The sequence below is a fragment of the Chrysemys picta genome, chromosome 4 (genome assembly GCF_011386835.1).
Source record: "Chrysemys picta bellii isolate R12L10 chromosome 4, ASM1138683v2, whole genome shotgun sequence".
NCBI lineage: Eukaryota > Metazoa > Chordata > Testudines > Emydidae > Chrysemys > Chrysemys picta.
In genome coordinates this window covers 96,190,116-96,206,079 of record NC_088794.1, presented here as the reverse complement: position 1 = coordinate 96,206,079, position 15,964 = coordinate 96,190,116, and the positions used below count along the sequence as shown (strand labels likewise).

Here is a 15,964-nt window from a genome sequence, read left to right as displayed (position 1 = left end):
TGAGGGGCTCGCCCAGCGATGCTCCGCGGGGGATGCTGAGGCTCGTGTGGAGCTGGCCCCTCCCCCGCCCTGGGGCGGTGGTGGCCATGCCGTGGCTGCTGGGAGCCTCCTGCGCTGGGACCCGGTTGTGGTGGGGGGGCGCTTGGCCCGGCTCAGGCGGGTGGCTGGGAGCCGGGATTGGCTAGCAGGGGCCCGTGTGATTGGCGGCTGTGGAGAAGCGGCCTGGTGGGGAGGGCGCTGATTGGCTGCGGACGAGGAAGCAGGAAGGAGGACGGAGGGGCTTGCTGCTTTCGGGGAGTTCGAGCCGAGCGGCAGCGGCGGAGGAGCCTCTTGTCCCAGCCGTAGTGGCCGCCTGCTCCCGGCCTGTGTGCGCTGGGCGGCCGCGGCGGGAGGGAGGAGACTGATCGCGACGCCCCGGGGGGCCGCCCCCATCCCCATCCCGCAGCCGGGAGGCTCCGGAGGAGGGGGAGGCGGCGGCGGAGGCGCTGACGCAGCAGCGTGGAGCCCGGGACTCGGGCGCCCCAGGGGGGGGTCCAGCTGCTGGATTCCATCCCGGCCGGGGCCTCCGGCTGCCCTGGGCCCCGACGGGCCGGGCCGGCCACGGAGCAGCGCGGGAGAGCGCGGCGGTGAGTCCCACGCGATGGTGCTCGGGGCTCCGCCCGCCCCGGGATCCCGCACGACGGAGGCAGTGGCGCTTGGCTGGCTCCGTCTCCCCGGGTAACTTCCATTGCGGAGCGGGGTGATGGGAACAGGTGCCGCCGAGGGGAGGGGATGCAGCTCCCGCCGCCCCCGAGGCGGTTCCTCCGGGACGCCCTTGCCCAGGGCGCCGGGTCGGGTCGGGAAGACGAGGAACTTTCCGCCCGGATCCGGCTGGGGGAAGGCGGGGGCTGGTTTACTCCGGCGGGTATCCGAGCCCCCTCTCCTGGGGGGGTCCTCTGCCCGATGTGGGCGGGCGGGCGGGCGGCCCGTGCTCGGCGGCATGAGGTGACCGATAATGTGGGGTTGGGGCGGCGGAGCCTTTTCTCCCCCCTGCGATCTCCGCGTGTGCTCGGGGTGGGGGATCCGGCTGCGTCGGCCTCCCAGAGCTCAGCCACTGTAAGGAGCTGCCCCCTAGGACACTCGCTCTCTCCTGAGCTCGCGAAGCGGGGGCGGGCGGGTCTGTGACCCTTAGGCTGGGAGATGGGGGGCGATCTGACCGCAAAAGGCGTCCTGCTCCAGTCTGGCACTTGGGCGAGCTGAAGGACATTGTGGGTTGTTTCCATTTTACCCCGCCCATCACCCTGCTGTCTGAGCGGCTTCCCTTTCCCCAGAGAGTAGAGGAAATGGCCTTTGTGGCAGGTGGGTTGAGCTCTGGTTGTGAGTGCCTGGTATCATCCGTCCCATATCATATCTGTGACCAGGCGGTTTTGCTCTGGGATTAGCTTTAGGTTTAAAGTTATGTAATAAAACAATTAACTTGGAAACTCCAAATGATGTGGAGAAGGGCATGTGATGGGCTCAGGGGGAAGCACACAAATGAGGTTTGTGCTCCTTGGCCAGCTGTTTCTTTTCCTCTGTCTCTCTAAAGTCCTAGGAATATTTTACAATTTGCTAATTCTGAGATGGTTACAAAATCTATACAGAAACTTCTATGTTTTTTGGGGGGAGGGGAGAATATCTGAGACAGATGTCCTTATTAAAATGGCTCTAAAGGACAAAGACAAACAGAATGCTTGATTCCTAGATGTTGGGCAACTTGACAGGCAATTTAAAACGGGGAAAAAACTGTAGAAGTGACTAAGCATTACAGTCTTAAAGGGGAAAATGTTTGAAAAATGAATCTTGATGGGTTTTCTCTGGAAAGAGCAAGAAACAGAATCACTTGATATTGATTCAAGTGGCCTGTGTTAGCAAGGGGGGAAAACATAAACTTAAGTTTGTATATCCTGTGGTGCATGTGTTTGAAGCAACACCATGTTAAGAAAAATGGAGAAGGAATTCGTTATAGTGGACTGCCCACAGAGAATGAAAACAAGGTGTCATTTATCTACCCCTCCAAAGAAAGATTATGGTTATCTTAACGTGATTCCAGGGCGAAATGCCAAGTTTGGATTTATGAGTACATTAGATGGAACACCTAAATAGATGGAGAGCAGATTGTATATGCTCACTATATAATTTCTTATGCAAGTATCAGGGCTTTTGGTGTTCCATGATAGTGTTTGTTTTCAAGGATCTTTAAAGTAAGATCTAGGGCACTAAATCAGTTTTATAGTTTGTGTATATATAATGGTAGGTATTTAGCTTGTGTGGCTTATTGTGAGCAGATTGATTTTATGGGTATGCCAGAAATTAGAATAACTACACTAAGTATAAATGTTCATTAAGTACATAAGTTCTCAAACTTTCTCATGGTATGGATCATGTGTTAATAGAGTGACTGGACCATTCCTTTGTTTTGAATTAATTATGTCTGGCACCTAAAGCAATAGTTTACATACAATAATATTATTTATTGCATTTAACTGACTTTACTGTAATAAGAATTTGTTCTGTTTGGGGTATATGTGGATTAAATCCACCGTCTCCTTTGCTCTTCACTTTAAACGTTCCTCCTCTTCCCCTACACATGCTGCCCATTTGCATGGTTCCCATCGTCCTGGATATTCTCTCTCCTGTTGGTGGCTCTCATTGCTGAGAGAAGCTTGTTTCTTTTGTGTAGCAGTGGCTTCTAATAGAGGCAGCTTCACTGGCTCCTTCTTTCCAGCTGCTTCTGCAAGACACAGGAGCCAGCACCATGTGACTGGCCAGATCTCTGTAGACTAGCAAGTGCTCTCTGGACTACGATTCGAGAACCAGTGAGCTGGATAAATGGAGATGCTAAAATCCCAGGTTATTCCTATTACAATCTGCAGCTCCTTCTACGGTGCATCATGGCAACCCAGTCTCTTTAAAAAGAGCAAGTGATATTTTATGAGACAACTTTGAAAATGTTAAATTTAGAACTTATTTTCCCAGTATGGTACATCTTTCTAAAGAGATAGTAGCCTGCAAACAGGATTTTTCTTAAGAGTACAGCTATTGCTGATACTTATTCCACATCTGAAGTTATAATCATCAGGAGCAGATGAACTTTTAAGAAAACATTTTTGGGCAGTTGGTACTACAGTTAATTGACCTATCCATCAATCTGTCACAATTAGAATATGATAATTCCAGGCTACTACTTCTAAGCAGAGCTCACTGCATTGTGTGATTCTGTGTCTGCAAAACTGTGCTCCAGAATCTGAGCTTTCATTTTAAAAAATGTAAGTTTCTAGCCCTTATGGTTGTGAAGCAAACCTTCCGAATGTGATGCACTGGGCACTATGCATTTCCTTTGAAATCTAATTATAACTAAAATGCCAGCATTAACTAGTTCACTGCTGATCATTTTAGCAGAAATATCCAGCTAATAATGTGCCTATCCCACAATCTGAAATCATTCCCCACGCTTTCTCAAGTGCCAAATACCCCAACTGTCCCCTGCTGAGCTGCCAAAAACTTCAGATTCCTTGACAACTTCTATGATGCAGTTTTGCAACTTCAATACAAAATTATGTTAAACTAATCTTAATTTTTAATTTAGTCAGATTAAACACCTGGAATGTTGCATTAATTGTCTGTATTCATTTTCATATTTAATTCAGTAAATCGCTCTGTTTTTAAATGGAGCGGAAGCAGCTTCTGTTTCCAGGCTGCTGTATGATGGGTGCTGCAGAATCTGGGATCCTTGATGCAGAATTTAGGTTGACCTCACTGAAGTACAGCCTTGCTTATAGATGTACACTTTAGCTTAAAGACCCAGAACTACTGTTGAGGGAAGAATAATTTACTATGGAACTTCATGTGTAGGATCTTATCTGGATGATCCAGTTTGCTATCAACTAAAACAGTTATACTGAACAATACAGTGCCATTGCCTTAGTAAAATACTTTTGTGCCATCATGGATTTTGTCATTTGAGAAATCGACAGTTATAACCAGTGACTAAAATAGTCCCACACTTACCTTAGCATTTGGCTTGGTTGAATCTGTAGTTGATGTTGAAATTTGACACATTTGAATATGGGGTCAAATCTTGGGGAAAAAAAATATGACTTAGCCCGCTTCAGATTTCTGACATTAATGTTGATGTGCATTTTTGATATAGCAGCATTGTGGGCTGATAATACTGGATTTTGAGCTGGAATTTGGTTACTTTCAAAGCCTCTGAAGTTGTGCATCACTGCATTTAAAGTGGCTTACAGTAACTTTCTGCTGTTTTTTAATAAAATTTAACTTTTGTCACCGTCGGGTCACTTCTCTGATATCTTTGCTACCTTATTCATTTTCATCATTGGTTGAAACTAGTGGATTCATTTAGCGTTCTGTCTTAGCAATAATTGTCATTGTGCAGTGTGTGTGTATTGTGAGCAGCTATTCTTGTGCTTGTACAGTACGTGGTTATTTTACTGAGATGGTGATGAATAATTATTTGGGAAATGTATTCTCTTCTTCAAACACTGACCTTATATACTTCAGTATTGAAACCAAACTCTTAACAGCAGACCTATCCAAAATAAACAATTGAAAAATTAGAAATCCTAGGCAAACATAGGCATGCAGTTACATTCTGTCATTAAACTCAGGCCACAAGAAAACTAGTATATTTATTGCCAATGATCAGACTTAGTACATCAGAACTTTAAGAGAATCCTCAAAAATGTCCAAATATATATATACACACACTTCACCGAGCCACCACAAAACACACCGGGGGGTGGGGGGGAATACACACAAAAACCACCATGGAGAGAGAACCCACTTCACAATTAATCGATCGAACTAATTAAAAGTCTCAAGTGTCTTCCTTGTGAATAATGAAATGAAAACAGAAGTTCAGAAAAATGGTAAAGTTAACTTGGAAGCATGCTACAGAAAAATGGACGCACGTCAACAAACATTGAAGCAAGAAAAAAACAACAAATGCTTAAAATACACATTCTACATTTTATACCACAGAATATGCCATGATCAGGGATAACTGATATTATTTTTATATATTATTATTTATATATTATGACTATTAGGGAAATGTTAGTAAAAATCTTTTGGGATTTCTCTCTACATTCCATGGGATTTCTGAAGGGCTTTTTCCTCTTTGCCAAAATGACATTTAAGAGTATGGCATCAAGGCAATTGATTGCTTACAGCAAGTAAACTGGCTATGATTCCCTAATGCCAGTCTAGTACGTATCTTCGGATATTTCCCCAAACTGTCAAGTGTGTGGAACATATTAAAACCTTTGTTTTAGGCGGCATCTGTGATAGAATGCTGTGTAAGTTCTTTAAAAAGAATGTAAATAGCAAAACATGATTTAGATTGTAAACACTTTTGAGGGGGGGATATCTTAGAATGTGCATGGTGCCTAACCCAACAAATTGCCATTCTTAACTGGGGCAAAAACATGCTATTTACATATGTATAAATACATAAACAATAGCACCCGATCTGTACCTAGTCTGTACGTGCTAATATAAAAGTTAAATCATAGTGGTCTTCACTACTTAAGTTCATGTTGTGGATCCTCAGTATTGAATACATACCATTGAGTAAAAATAAATCTGAAAGGGGGGGGGGGGGGGCTTGAAAACAAATTTCCTTACGAATATTACTCATACCACCTTTGTTTTTTAAGATTTAAATAAAGCTAGATTTTAGGGTTTTGGACAAAATAGTCAATTTCACTTTGCATTCTTGTGCTAGTGCAGGAAGACTGAAATGTTTGGGTCGCAAACACTTCAGCAGAATGTCTAGGTTACTTTTTTTGTTTGTTTAACAACTCTTCCATTGGCATAGTATCAAAAGACACTCTTATTTTAAGAAAAAGGGTTTTAAATGAAACCAAAATTGAGTCTTTATTGATAGTTTCAAAATGAGTTCAGGTTTTACACCGGTTTTACCCCTTTGCCAATTATTGTGATTTTTACAATCCCATTTTCCTATTCCTGTGTGGGGAACCCCCTTCCCCCTCCCCCAAAATGGGGGAAACAGTATAAAGGGAAAATAATGAAACTGAGTAGACAAAGTGCCTTCAATTTCCCAAAGTAAAAAAAACTACCAAATAAACTTCCATTCAATCTCAGTTTGTAGCCCCACTGTAAGTTTTAAAAATTCACGTAGAAGTATACTTTAAATTGATGTCCCTTTAAAGGTTTTGTAACGAAACTCCCTGAACGAGGGTAGGTGTTCTGCGTTATACAAATTTAATTACATAGGGGCTCTTGAAATGAGGGAAAACTTTAATGGGTAAAACTAATTCTACTGCTTGTGTGTCCAACTAATCACTTGTCTACATTTAATATTCTGTGAAACTTTGATAAAAGGTTACACTGTTTTAGCTAAAACTCTTGAGCTTAAGCAGCACATGCAGATCTCTCTTCAAATTTTGCATGGGCCCTCTGCTAAGAGCACTAAGCCAAGTTATACCAGCTTGCTGTATAATTGCCTTTGTAGCTGATGGAAGGGTGAATGTGTTCTGGCAGCAAGTAGTTATGGAATGTCAGAACACATAATGTGCCATAGGTCCAACTGCACTAAACAAGTGCTTTTGTCTGTAGCTAGTGTGTCATTAGCAGTGAAGTGCAGCTAATAAACACCTATTAAGATGAAAAGGTAGAAACATATATTTTTATACTCTGGTGTGTCAGGATGTAGACTCATCATGGCAGCAGTGCTTCCAGAGACTTGCATTTTAAGGTTGTTGCGATTGACAGGACGAGAAACTTCACTTTCATAATACACTTTTCCCAGCTATGAGTTAACAGCTTAAGCTGGGGGGGAAATAATTGTGCTATTTTTACCTCTGGATTTTATTAAGCTGGTCAGTTTCACTCTTGCTGTTAACTGGTTCTATTCATTTTCATTTTCTGGTTCTTCTGCACTAATGCTAATGCAAGGCTGTTTGGTTCCAAAACACTTCAGGGAATTTTTTTTAACCATGTATGTTTTGGTGCCATTTACTGATAAGTACATTGTTAAATGTTCAGTTATAATCATAGGCAGACACACAATTAAGTTCAAACAGGTAAATGTTATGAAAATGGCAGCCAAACAGATTATTGGCATGGTTTTTAGTATCAGCTGATACCATGCATCTGTTTGGTACAACACTGTAAAATGCTGAGAGAGTTGGTGTAATATTATTATACATGACGGGAAGGATTGGTACATAAATTAGATGTCTTGGGACTTGTATATGTTGTGGTCTCTTTATATACCAGTAGGACAGACTAAAACACAGTGAAGCATTTTTCTTTACACTCAGGTGTATATGCAAGTATTTGGTGTAGCATTGTTTAATGTGGGATAGATTCAAGTGTTCATAGAAATTGCTCTCTATACAAATAAGCACCTGGATGGCTAAAGTGGAATGATTTTTTTTATTGGAATAAATGGGATTTATTACAGTATCTTATTTCTGAATGTGGTACATTATAGCTTTAGTTCAGGGCTGTCAGTTCTCATGTTAACTTAGGCTTTGACTTTGTTCTTTGTTTAGCTGCAGCTTAATTGTGTGGTTTTCCTTTGTGAGCCATACTATGGTGATGTTTCCTTGCACCCATTGTTAGAGTATTTATTCAAAATATTGCCTCAAATGTTCAGGGGTAGAAGTATGCATCTCCTGAATGAAGTAGGCTGGATTTTTATCCAGGGATTTGGAGCAATCAAATTTTTTAATTGCTCCGCTCCGGCTCCGGGCAAAAACCTACTGGTCCGCGCTCCAGCTCCGGACTCTGCTCCAAAGCCCTGTTTTTATCAAGTAAGATCTCAAAGGTTTTTGTAAACTCTATGTATGTGTGACTTAGTATGTTTTAATTTATCGAAAGGTTTCTTTGAAATTAAAATTGAAGACACTAAGTTATGTAAAACCATTTTTCTTCACAAATGTATCTTAGTCTAAATGTTATTCTTTAAACGAGACCTTAGAGCTGCAGAGACAAAGGTAGACCCTAAGCATGCTGGCTTTCGATTATTGCAGGCTGTGGCCCTGAATGCCTTACTGAAAAGTGTTCCTTAGCTTGTCCTCCAGTACAGTACAGTTTATATAGTGTCTCTTGTACAGACTGGATCTTCAAGTGCTTGTAGAATACCTATAAATAAAACAATTTAACCACAAAGGAGAAGAAATTATGTGTTATAGGCAAGGGAGAAAAGTTAGTCTCAGTTCAACTGAGTTTGATATTAAGTGGGGTTATACAGAAAGAGCTCTGCAGAAGTCCTTGTACCAGCAACTGCAAAATCATGTGACCGGACTGAGCGGACGGGCTAGTGCTAGAAGTAGAGAAGGGAACAGAATGAAAGGTAAGTTTTGTGAAGATGAATCAAGTCTATGGAGGGCCTTAAAAACAAAGGGGAAGTTGAAGTAGATCCTGAAATGAATGGGGACTCAGTGACGCTCTCGGAGACTGGCTGTGATATGGTCACCCTTTATTGTAGGTGCCCAAAGGCTGACAAACTTGGATTTGGTGAGACAGTAAAGAAGGAAGGGAGTTTAAATATTTGAGGTGAGAGGAACTTAGTATCTCAACAGAGGTAATGCTGAGGCATTGGGGTATGCAGGCAATGTTGCAAAAGTGTCAGTGAGCAGATATATACACATGTAAGAAGAAAGTTCATACTCGAGGATGAAGCCAAGTTTATGGACAATGAAAGCAAATCACCAGCTAAGGAGAGAGGAGGGGGTTTCTTTGATGTTTCTCCTGTTGCCCAGGTGAACTACAAAGCATTTTAAGAAAAGGTTAGCGGTAGGAAGGTAAGTATTGTCAGGAATAAAGACTGTTTTTAATAGAGAGGTGGGCAGCAGCAGACTCTTCAAGTTGATGAAGGTATCAGAGGAAAAGGAGTTGAGGACAGTAGTAATGTAGGGAGCAACAGAAGAATGATTAAATCAAACAAAAAGAGGTTAGGGGAGAAGGGAGGTTTCTTAAGGGACTGGTTATTCCAGTAGACGAGGTGAGAAAATAGTTATGAATTAGGGCAAACAATGTCAAACCTGGGCAATCATAGATTGAAAGAAGGAAGTAGATTCCTCACTTCTGGCTGGCTGGGAGGGGAGGTGATCATTCTGAAGAGGGAACTAGGATTACCAGCATCAGAAATAACTTTAGAGCATAATGGCCTGTGCCACTGCTGCCCATGCTACTGTGGCTACACTACTGTACTTCATGTGCTAGCTCAGATGAGAGCTAGTGCGAGTATGCATATGCAAGCTGGGAATCACACCACGTCTTATAGTGTAGACGTAACCATATATACATGGTGCTGTGGAGAGCTTTTCTCAGATTGTGACATATCACTGGTACAGTATTTATACCAGTGGGATTGCAAATAACTGCTGTAATGCTCTAAAGTTATTTCTAATGACTGTTGAACAAGTCTCAGCATGCAGTGTAATGTACCAACACTGACCCACAACTGCAATGCTGTCCTCTCTGTACAGCCATTAGGAGACCTTATAAGTGGTTTTCTTTACAAGAATGCCCTCAGGACTGCAGAGTCTAATTTCTGCTCATTTCCAGAATGATCTCCTCCCCTCCCAGCCTTTCCCCCAGCCAGAAGTGAGGAATCTGCTTCCTTCTTTCAATCTACGATTGCCCATGTTTAACATTGTCTGCCCTAATTCTTAACTATTTTTCTCACCTCCCTTGTCCCCTGGAGTAACCAGTCCTTGGGGTGGCCAGTGGCAGTAGCGGCACGGTCTGCCCATGCCACTGCAGCAACGCTACTATTTTTAGTGCACTTACTCAGATAAGAGCTAGTGTGAGTATGTGAATGAGAGCCGGGAATCACCCCCCTAGCTCACTGTATAGATGTAGCCTTAATTTACACCAGCTCTCCTGCCTGAAGCTACTAACCAAGATTAAGAACTGTCCTGTCCTTGCCTAAAAACAAACACCCGCACAACCGTAAAACCTTAGTGGGAATTTCGAAGGTGCCTGTGGTCTTGCTATCTAGATAAAAGTATAAAAAGTTAGCAGGGATTTCGGGGTTTGTGATGCTAAGCTCACATAGCCACTGTGTATAATAGATCACATGCCCTACTTGCTGGGGGGGGGGGGGTGGGCGTGGGCGTGGCTGCTTACTTTTTTCTTTTTCTTTTTTTTTAATAGATAATGTGAACTTCTCCAAGTCTTACTGTTTTCTGAATCTCATGCACTGGCCTGTTCAAAACTCTATCTGTCCACCACTAAGTGGACGTGAATCCAATTTAACTTGCATATGTTTCCAAGGTAACCATCAGAAGCAATTGCAGAAATGGACCATAGAGAGGAAGGAAAGTGAACACACACAAGCATTCCTACTATCTCAATACTTGAGCTTTATTAAAATCTAGTTAACAGCAGTAACCCTAATAAAACAGTATAGTAGGTGACTGTGAGATGGTCTTTCTTTGATGGGCCTGCATTCTGCTTAAATAAAATCTCTTCAATTAAAAAAAGAATTAAAATAGCTTCAAGTACTGCCCCTGCCTCTGAGGCCCTTCACCGATTTTTATGGTCTTACAATCACATTTTTGTATTTCAGACTTTCTCCACTTTTGCTCTATGAAAGAGCCACGCAAACTTGGGAAAAATGCATGAAGTAACCAATGTAGGATTTTTTTCTTTTTTTGGTACTTGTAATAGTCGGTATAACATTTTAGACAGATGAAAGATTTTTAGGTTGGCAGCATCCTTTTAAACCAACGAGGAGAAAAATAATAGCTTGCTGCTACTGCACATTATAGTGTGTATATGCACTGCTTTGGAAAGTTACTGAGTGTGTGGTACAGGATCAGATATCCCATAACCCAGGGGTTCTCAATCTTTTTCTTTCTGAGGCCACTCCCCCCTCCAACCTGCTATTAAAAACTCCACGGCCAACCTGTGGCACGACAGCTGGTTTTCTGCATATAAAAGCCAGGGCCTGCGTTAGGGAGTAGCAAGCAGGGCAATTGCTTGGGGCCCCATTGAAGCTAAACTGTTCAGGCTTTGGCTTCAGCCCCGGGTGGTGGGGCTCAAGGCCTTGGGCTTCAGCCCCGGCAAGTCTAATGCTGGCCCTGCTTGGCAGACCCCCTGAAACCTGCTTGCGGCCCCCCCCAGGGGCCCCCGGACTCTTACTTGAGAGCCGCTACCATAACCAATAGAACGTGCTTCAAGGACAGTATTTTATACATAGACTTGAGGATTTCCAGCTGCATACTGGTTGAAAGACTAAACTTACTTCATTGATACAGAAGGCAGGGAAGAGCTGCTAATGAGGTCCACAGGCTGCTCCCTGGTGAAAAGCCCAGCCTTCTGCCATTCCCAATTGCTATGAAAAGGGTGGATGCTGGGATTCGTGCTAGTGTTCTATCTCCCTACTTGGGGGCTTCAACTTTAAAAGAAGCCTCTGACTAAATAGGTATCTTACATATTTGAAACATCCTCCTTCCCCTTCATGACCCAACCCTTCTCTCCAAAAATTTTTTTGCTAGGAAGATGAAGGAACTCTATCTAGTCTCCCCATCCAGAGCCTCCTGGCTACTGCAAAGAGGGGCTGTGTGGGCAAGAGCTGGTCTTCATTATTCTTGCACATTCCTCAACTTTGATTGCTTTGCTTCTACTCCTCAAATACCATTGCTTTCCTCTGCTACTCATATCTTTTTCACAGCAGCAGTAGGAAACTGACATGATTCTTGGCAGTTTTTGGGCTGCCTGTAGGTTCCTGACTAGAACTAGAACCACTAGTCCACATAGGGAGATTCTACAACTAAAATTTGCATCCACTCTGTCTTCATATAGCCTACATGATTTCTTTAGCAAAGCATGCCACTGCGTTCTCAGGTCCACCAACTGTCAGTATCTCAGCTCCTAGAAACTTTCAGATAGGGAGTTGCTAGTGTTTCCTAAAGTCACTCTGGCTTTGCTCCACCTGGCAGCTCTCTCCACTTCAGGCATCCTTCGCTGATCTTCTCTCCAGTCAGTTTTAACAAATTGTCACAGAACGAGAGACAAAGTACAAGCTACCGTCTGGGGTCCTTTTGAGCTAGCAGATTTGAGCTGTTTTTATTTTTGCCCCCGAGGGTCTGTCTTGGTGATCTTGCATTGATGCCCTTAATACTTTGAGGAAATTTTCTTACCACATCATGTACTGCAGACTTTCCACCTCAACGTGTTCTGTATCTCAGTGCATTTTGGTCATGACACCTTCTATTGCTCAGTCACCACTCTCAAGGTTTAACAACCAGACCCTCGGATCTGATGCTGCATTTATCCTTTCCTGCAGTTGATGTGGCTTAGATTTTTCTTTTGGGTTCTTCTTTTTCAGGGTGTCTTCCTCTTCCTTGATGCCTGAGAAGGAGGAAGCCCAGTGAATTCTTGAAGAGTTGATGTGGCCATAAAATGTCCTTCACAGATTAATACAATTGCTATATTTTGTTCTTGGGGCTCTGATAATGTGCACACATGTCAGATCTGCTCGGCGATGTTGCCCAGAGCTGTCTGGCTTCAAGGGGCATACCTGAAGGTTCTCATAAGGCACCCTCAAGATGTTTCCATAAATCCTGCCAGTATGATTCTGAAAGATTTCTGTGAAGAAGCCTGAGTCATGTCCCTTTGTTGGGCATCTGAATTTGACGTTCGCACCACTCCCCAATGAGCACAAATCCAGTTACCCATAAGGATCACCAGATATGCTTCACTGGTTGTTTCATGGTGAGTTGTGTTGATGTCAAAGTTAAAGTTTTCCCTTGATGAGGCATCGCCTCTGCAGAAGTTCTGAAGGTATGAGGAGCCAAAAGTCTCCAAATAATCCTGTCTATCTGTATGTATGTATGTATAGATGCAGCATTATTTGTGGAACCTTGATTGATTTATTTTTTTTAAATGATGGTGTATGTTGACTGACTGCCCACTGTTTTTCAGTTTCATGTCTCAGCTTGCTTTGAAAGAGACGACATTTTTACATGAAGCAGCTGTCCCAGTCCCAATGCAGGTTGGTGCTCTAATGCTGGTGTAGGACCTTTATATCACACATATGCATATGTTCCCAGGCATATCACCCAGGTGATGTCTGTGTGATTAAATTTGTCACATACTACAGTTTATCATGCACTTGTAGCTGCTTCGCTAATCCATCTCCCTTGGGATTTATTCTAACATTCCAAACCCCTGAGCTGCTTCAAATAGACACCATCTTGTCAACTATCAACTTGCAAAGGAGAAACAGTTCCCTTTTGTCCCTACATATGTAGAATTGCCTCCAAATATCCCCTATTTGAGCCTCAGGCCAGCAATATTTAGCACTGCATCAGTGATGGCTTTCTAGATATAAACATCACAATTTAAAGTCCGATGTTTCACGTGCTTGTTAGAGGATCTAGAAACAGGAACTTTATACCATTGGAAAATAGAGGCCCTGCACTTCCCACTGGGGCCTCTTACCGAAGGGCCAGAGACATTGGACGTTAAAACGTGAAACTTATGTACAGAAAAGTGATTGTATCTGACTTTTTCAGAGGTTTTATGGTTCCTTCTGAGCTCTGTATAATTGTATTCATGGTAATGAAGGCACCTGGTTTTGCAGGCAGAGGGAAAACATAATCCAGTAAAAATTTCAATAGTCTTAAAATGGTTCTTCTGTAATGTGTGGCATATACATACCACATGATAGCATGGTAAAGATTTTACCAGCACCTGTTGACCTGCAGGATTAATTTGTGGCACTGCCACTTGTAAGAAATGCTGCTATCCTGAAATCATTAAAATAACCCTTTTACTATTCCACACCACCATCTCTTCCAAACCAAAATTTTAAAATAGTTAAGGTTGCAAGTGCAATTCAATAGACGACATACCACTGAACACATCTTAAAAACAAAAAAGACATCTAAGCTAAGCTTACATAAATTTTGATACCAACTTTAAGTCCCCAGTGTGACCCATGGTGCCTAGGGCAGCCCTCACTGGTAATGCCAATGTCAGGGCAGGCTGCAAAATGTAGAGCAGATACCCACCATTCTTGGGAGTAACACTGAAGTTAAACTCCCCAACCAGACACAGATTGTGGTTCTGATCCCCAACACCGGTTATCAAAAAGAAATCACACAGCCCTTTATTGCATTCCAGTTCGCTGGCTCCCAGTTAGCACGTAGGTCCAGTACAGTGAGAACTTGAGTTATTTAAAAAACTCTGCTCACATATACAAAATGTTCTTTTGTCCCCAAAGGATCAGCCATGTTACCAGATCAGTATGGGTTTGGATCTTACCCAAAAAACTACGCTGCCAACCAATCCTTTAGTGTCTAAAACTAAAGGTTTATTATAAAGAACAAGAAGAGAGATGTTAAATGGTAAAACAGTCACATATGTACAAAGTCCACCAAGTTCTTAGTAGTATTGGTGAGTCTGCTGGCTTGAAAGTCCCTCTGGAACACATCCACAGCTTGGATAGGTCATTCAGTCCTTTGTTCAGAACTTAGTTTGTAGGAAGGTTACTCCAGAGGTTAGAAGCAGAACTGAAGACAAAAAGCAGAAGATGGAGCCAGGGCTGGCTTTAGCAAGTGCGGGGCCTGATTCCTGGGGCTTGTACTCACCGGGTGGCGCTCCCAGTCTTCGGCGGCACTTCGGATTGCTGGCCGGGGGAGGGGGGGCCGCGGGGCAGCCGTGCTCCGGCCAGGGCCGCGGGGCTGCCACGCTCCGGCTGCAAGAGCGGGGGGGGGGGGGGGCGCAGGGCTTGCCGCGCTCCGGCCAGGGTTGCGGGGCCACTGGGCTGTCGTACTCCGGCCGGAGCTCCAGCCGGGAGAGCGGGGCTGCGGGGCTTGCCTTGCTCCGGCCAGCGCTCCCGCCAGGGGAGCGGGGCCGCCGAAGATTTAAATTAAAAAAAAATAAATTAATTAATTTTTAAAAAAATTAAAAAGGCGCTTAAGGCACGGGGCCCGATTCCAGGGAATCAGGCGAATCGGCCTAAAGCCGGCCCTGGATGGAGCTGCCTTCTATAGTCTTTTGCCACGCAGATTGATTTCCTTTGTTCTAAACACAAGCTGCCCAGCACATGTCCTGGAAGCCTTGGAGTTCTGTCCATAGGTATGCCCCTGCACGCCTTGCTGAGTCATAAAGTGTATGCCTTGCCTTCTCTCAATGGGTCAGTTGTATAGCTGGTGTCCCTTGATGGGCTGTCAAGCAGGCTAGGCAGTGCTAATGCCAGTCTGTCTGTGGGTGTCACCCAGATGCACAGCACAAGTTTGGAACTACAGACACACCATACATATAAAACTTACAACACAAAGGTGATACAAACACACAAACGAGATCATCATACTTGGCAAATAACATTTTTTGCAGATACCTTACACGGCATATCTGGCATAACCCATTGCAATTTTACTATATTGGTATTCATGATATTCTAAAGTGTCTCTCAAATTCCATACAACATCATACCCAGTCATGCATGTGCATGTACACCACTGAACAGAAATCCTCAGTGAGCAACTCCCCAAAAAAACCTTAACACTCGCCCTTTAAGAGAACTCACAATAAAGGAACAAAAATATTGATCTCATAGCTTTCACTCAGAACTATACATGAATATTTATACCTTATTTTATTCAGAGATTTTTTTTTTTTTTTAGAAGTCTGGCCTATTTTCCAACCGTAAAGGACCAACAAAATCAAGAAATACTTTGATTAGATTCATGTAGTCTGAATTATCTTGAAACTTCTTCAGAAAAAAATCAACTCTAATTTTTTAAATTTAGATTCAATATTTTTTTAAAGAAGCCTTGATTTCAAATTTAGAAACCTATATTCAGGCCTAAACTTTCTATAACTTACTAAAATCATGTAAATTTAAAAAAAAAATTCAAGCAGTATGTTTGCTGAATTTTTAAAAAAAATCAAACCACTCCACTGTTGGAAAAGTACTAGCTAAGCACCTTGA

The 15,964-nt window shown here is 43.1% G+C and overlaps 1 protein-coding gene across 2 annotated transcripts in view; it reads left to right on the top strand.

Moving 5' to 3' along the window:
• Positions 1–493: 493 nt before the first annotated feature.
• The window catches only part of BAHD1 (bromo adjacent homology domain containing 1), a 66,841-nt gene continuing 51,370 nt past the window's right edge, over positions 494–15,964 (top strand). The window contains exon 1 of one of the 2 annotated variants that reach the window (XM_042857417.2): positions 494–626. The gene's annotated coding sequence lies outside the window, so the exon portion shown is untranslated. Of the gene's footprint in view, positions 718–15,964 lie in introns of both variants that reach the window. The other variant, XM_024106680.3, reaches the window with a different exon arrangement.